This window comes from Poecilia formosa, unplaced genomic scaffold (assembly GCF_000485575.1).
Source record: "Poecilia formosa unplaced genomic scaffold, Poecilia_formosa-5.1.2 Scaffold30, whole genome shotgun sequence".
NCBI lineage: Eukaryota > Metazoa > Chordata > Actinopteri > Cyprinodontiformes > Poeciliidae > Poecilia > Poecilia formosa.
This window is the reverse complement of record NW_006799969.1, coordinates 11792-17558: the sequence shown is the minus strand read 5'-3', so window position 1 is coordinate 17558 and position 5767 is coordinate 11792. Positions and strand designations below refer to the sequence as shown.

Below are 5767 nucleotides of genomic sequence, written 5' to 3'. Positions count from 1 at the left end.
GTTTGTGTGTTATGAATCCAGTGATCTGGAAAATGCAGATGTTTTTCCGTGAAAAAAAAAAAAATCTGGGAATAATGACAGGTGTTTTGCTTACTGATGCTCTCATCTCTTGTAAAATCTTGTAATTATCCGTAAATATATATATAAAAAAATACACACAATGATTTATATTGTTAAAAACAATCTACAGATGCAATCCAGTCAGACTCTGCATTTACCCTAAAACAAAGCAAAACAAGAAACGTTAAACTCGCAACTTTTTGCACCTTTGTGCTGGTATTAACTCTGCAGGAAATAACTGAACTCCTCCTGCAGCTTTGTAACAGGGTCACATTTATCGGAAATTGCTTTTGGCTGCTTGAGGGGATAAAGCACTACGATTTTAAAACAAGCATCTTGTAGTTCAACCTGCGTGGATAACGCTATTATACACCTTGCCACCATGCAATACTGGAGGAAATGTGCACTCGGGACACTCGTGGATCCTCGTCATCCTGCACGTTTGAACCTCCACATGAATCATTTCTCTATCGTGCACATCGCCGCGTAAACGAGGATTTCAAAGCTATAATAAGAGGCGCCTCTTTTTTATTTTTTATTTTTTTTTTCATTTAAAGGAAGCGATCTGGGTTTTATTGCCTTTAGAGAAGATCCAGATTAGATTCGCCACAGTGGTGCAGATATTAAGGAGGAGAGAGGGGAGCGGAGACTGTTGCGGTGGGCCGCCACAAGATGGAAGCAGAGATCTGTGGTTGGCGTCCTGCAGCTTTTACCTGCGAACGTCCTCCAACATCCTCTAATTCCATCACTGCAAATTACTGCAACTAAATTCCAACTGTTGAAATTAGCGTGCACTTCCTCCCTCCCTCTCTCTCTCTCTCTCTCTCTCTCTCTCTCTCTCCCTCTCCCTTTAATGAACACACATAGAAGCAAACTTGACTGCCGCTTTAAGTGCATGATTGCGGTTTATGACATTGTTATGGATCTTGAGAGCATAATCATATCGCTCTTCAAAACAAAACCAGACAGGACGTAAACAGTCCACGAGCAATTAGTGGAGTTTGCAGCTCACGCTTGGAAAATGTTGGAGGGAGCGAGCGGTGGGGAAGAGGAGCTCCGGGCTTCTCCACGGTGTGGCGCAATAGGATAGGGAGACAAAGATGGAGGGGATCGTCACAGTTCAACGACAGTGAACAAAAGCAATGAAATGAGGAAAAAAAGGTCCGCTCTCAGTAAACAAAGAGTATTAGTCAGCACTTGCCATATTAAACAACAAAAAAAAATCTACAATTTAAATCGATATTTAACAGATAAGGATGCTCTTTGATCTGCTGAGAAGTTTCTAGCTAACTGATGTAATTTGTGTAATTTGCATATTCATTTAGTGATGCAGAGTCCCGCTCAGGCTGCAAAGATGGGTCAAACGGCGTCAAGGCAGCAGAATCTTTTTTTTTTTTTTGCACCATCTCCGTTCAGCATCGCTAGGCTCATTCATACCTGCAGGTGGCCTCATTGAGCCATTACTGTTTGACAGCGGGAGCTTCGGTGAGCAGCTCGACACGATGAGTGCAGGGTTAAGAGGAGAGGAAGTATATCTTCTGGTCTCCAACAGTTTCGAACCGCTGTTATAAATATTAAATAAAATAAAAACAGCCTCTTCATTATAATGTTGAACAAGAGTTGATTGTTCACAAATAGCACATAAGCTATAACCGAGAGTGCTTCCAGACAGTTTCTAAAGGTCTGTCCAAAAACTGAAAACTAGAACAGGGTTTCAGGGGCTTTACTATAGAAGGAGGTTGACTTCCAGGAAGCAGGAATGAGTGAGTGATAGGACTTTCAAAGGTGGCATTTTATAAGTTTAAAAATAAGACTGATAAGGTCCTATAACCACCAGGTAATTTGATTTGTTTGATCTGTATGCATCAATATGCAGCTATTTGAAACTGATTGTCATAAACACTAGCCTGACCTTTAAGTGTAATTAAATGCATAAAATAGGAGCCAAAACTTCCTCTGATCTCAGTGACGCTTATTGTTACCAATATGAACATGAACAATATCATAAAAAAGCATAAAAATATGAAATTCAGAATATTAAATGAATAATTTTGGTTTTATTCATTTTGAACTCTCAAGAAAGAAAGTTGGAGCCAAAACTCAATGGGAGAAAACTAACGTACTGAATACAAGAGTTTAAACGAAATAACATTTACTTATGAGATGAAGAAAATGAGTTCATCAAAGCTGGGAGGCGCAGTCACAACACAAACAAGTGCTTCCTCTGCACCAGCAGGACCCAGTGAGTCCTGAGCTGACTGACAACATCAGCATCTCTGCTTTAACCCTCCTGCGGATCAAAGTGACCCATTCTAAAGTTTAAAAACATGGGGAAAAGAGGTTAAAAATATCTTTTTTGGTCATTTTCAGATTTTCAGTAAATGACCAGCAAAAATTAAAAGGCGACAACCCTGGAGGAGGTGGGACTTATCTTTGATCAAGACTGAACTACAGAAGGAAATGACAGCAGTGGCCACCACCACTGAGGCTAATTCTAAATCTGATGAAAACACTAGTGATGTTCCTCCAAGCCAGATATCTATGTCAAAAATGGCGAAATCCAGTGATCTTCATCTCCATGTTAACGCCAAGAAAGCTGTGTGCAGAAAACATGGACTACCAGCATGCAACCAGCATGCCAGTAACTCCTGTCAAAGACGGCTTAAAAAATCTGGACAGCAGGTGATGCAAAGACCAGCCATGCATAGAAAGTTTCCATTGGAAACTTTAAGATCAGGGTGGCAGGCTCATTCTCGCAACATAACCTGTGATCATTTCTTCACATTGCGCTAAAAGAGGGAGAAATGTTGTCCTCATGAGCCCTTTGCACAAAAGTGCTGCAATCAGCACTTGAAAGAAGCAGAAACCAAATATGATCCTTTACTAGTATGCTACCAAACAACGAGTAGATAACTTGGACAAGGTTACTGGGCCACACAGCTCCAGATGAATAACTCCACAATGGCAGCAAAATAATTAAATATATATATATTTTTTATGTATAACCCAATAATTGTTCAGAGTAGGTTTTTCTAATCGACATTAAAAAATTCTAATTGTTTTGTGTTTTTGAAACAACAAGTGAACTGTCCTCATTCATGTGACAGGTAATGGACGTTATTGCAATAATTATTGATTGAAATTGTTAGTAATGAGAAGATACAAAAATTAAATTTTTGATTCTGACACTACTACATATTAATAAAAAAAAATGAGATAAGCCTATTTTATGGCACTTCCAAAATACTTCTATAATTATAAAATTTGTATCTAATTAATTAAATTTTATTTGTAGACTAAATGCTCTAAAGGGAGTTGTTTTTTTCTTTTGTTTGTTTGTTTATCTTGTTTTTTGTCTTGTCGAATGCTTTAAAGTTAAACAACTGTTTGAAATTGTTCTGCTGAGGGCAAAGTAAAACAAAAAATGCCACAATTTGGAACGTAACATTAGGAGTATTTTTCAGATTATCATAATGTTATGGACACATAAAAAACAGTGTGTATACATTATAAACTATATTTTGGAGAATATAATTTGCTAGCCATAAAAATCATTTAATGTCAATAAAGAATATTAGTTTGTTCAACATTGACCCTATTTTATCAATTTGGTCTATTTATTATATTATGGTGGCAGATTCAATCTAAATGTTTAGTATTCCATCAAAGATAAGGAAAAAAGGTTGAGTCATCATTTTTTTCCTCATTCATTAGAAATTAGAAAGGCTGACATATTTATGTTGGAGTTTTATGAGTAAAAAATAGCCGTTTAGTTGAAGCTAAGAACTGCCATGAGACTTGTTACTTGTGGTAAAGAAAGTTTCTGTCCTGGAGGAAAAAAAAAGAAAAAAAAAAAGAAAAAGAAAACAGATGTAAGTTTGAATCCAATTTTGCGAGGTATTGTGCTAAACTCAAACACTGTAGGTCTCTGAGCTCCTTAACCCTGATGCAATTGTTGCCAGTTAACATTAACCCAAAAGAAAATAGATTTTACAACTCATCTTGTTAAAATAGATGTAAAAAGTTATTCTCCAGCTGAAGCAAGTTTATAAACAGTGTTACACTGAGATCAAGATTGGCAACGAGCTGAAGCTGAAAAGTCGTTGCAAATAAACATCACATCTTAGCTGTTGTTGCCAAGGAAGAAAAGGTCAACCTACCCTGTTTGAAAAGGTTGAAAAGTTTATTGAACTTGTTTTTTTTTTTGTTTTTTGTTTTTTTTTATTCCTTTATCAAAAATGAATTAGTGTCTTCGGTTTCTTTTTAATATGAAAAGGAAAAATATTGGGACAAGCATAGATCACTTTCAACTGACTCTGTACAGTTAAAAATGTATTTGGATCCACTTTAAATCAATTTAGCTTTTAACTTTTTGTGATTTCAAGTCACATCTTACCTTTTATGCTAGATTATTTCAAAACTCTGTGTAAAAATTCAAATCAGCTCAGCTCATATCAATAATATTGACGTAGAAAATAAACTAGAAGTTGTACTGGCTCTCATCTGAGGTTTTTCAACTCACATTCCAACTGAGGTTTCACAATCACTCACCTTTAAGTAAATTTGCCTATTAGTAAAATGCAAAGGTGAAAATGCAATCGAGAAAAACCCTACTGTTACTTCTTTAAATTCAGTATTATTTGTTATGAGTGGGAGTGCTGTAGATATAGTCATAAATAGATTTTTTTTTCTGTTACATCTGTTTACATATAGAATGCTGAGACAGTGATAAATTACACAAATAATCTAAATCTGTCCTGCCCACTTGAATCAAGTGACATACTGAGTCAGTAAATAAGATATCATGCCTCGGATGAATAAATGAACCTTCTGTCCGCATCTAATATCACATTCTTGCACAAAACAAAACATGCCATCAGCGTTTCCTTCAAGACGCTGAGAGTGCAGTTCTTCCGTGTTAGTGGTTGCTTGTTTAACGTAGGGTTAAAGTGCTGGAAACGAACAGCAGCCAGCTCAGTGTCATCTTTGTGGAGAAGGAGTAAGCGTCAAGGTTCTTGACTCTGCTGAATGTGGAGATTAGGAAAACAGCAGAGCGAGCAGAAAGATGAGGACACTGACCAGAAAGGTAATGCCTGAGAGCTCGGGAAATTTTTTTATTTTTTTTCCTTACCTTGTCATCACCATCATTGCTTGCATGGAACTCATGTCCTCCTTCTCAATAATCAATAAAAACTACTTCAAACCTGTTATGTGGTCTTGTGTCCTGGTGGCGTGTTTTTTTTTAATTTCCTGCCAATATCATTGTGCCTGAATGTAACATCAACTATAGCAGTGCGCACATCCTTAAAACATGCTCTGAATGTAGCTACATTACAACTTAATACATAAAGAGGGTTTTGCCTCCATTAACGTCTAACGGCACAACTGTTTAATTCAGCTTTATTTTTTTAGTAGCCATACATATGATGATTAAGTGATTTATTCCTCAGATTCAGCTGTGTAAAAGCAGAGCTGGTCGGAGGCTGTACATGGCCGTAAAAAGAATTTGATTTGGGGGCCACCAGAGCACCGCGGTTTCTTTTACATTGTCCATGCTTAATTATTTTCCATCTTTGCACTGCTTGTTTAGAAACTAACTAGTGAGCCAACAATCAGTTCCTTGAACTAATAGCTACATTTATTTATTTATTTATTTATTTATTTATTTATTTATTTATTTATTTATTTATTTATTTATTTATTTATT

At 36.5% G+C, this 5767-nt stretch overlaps 1 protein-coding gene across 2 annotated transcripts in view; it reads left to right on the top strand.

Annotated features, from left to right (window-relative positions):
- The window catches only part of nkx2.2a (NK2 homeobox 2a), a 12595-nt gene that overhangs the window by 5155 nt on the left and 1673 nt on the right, over positions 1–5767 (top strand). The gene's annotated exons all lie outside the window — the stretch shown is intronic.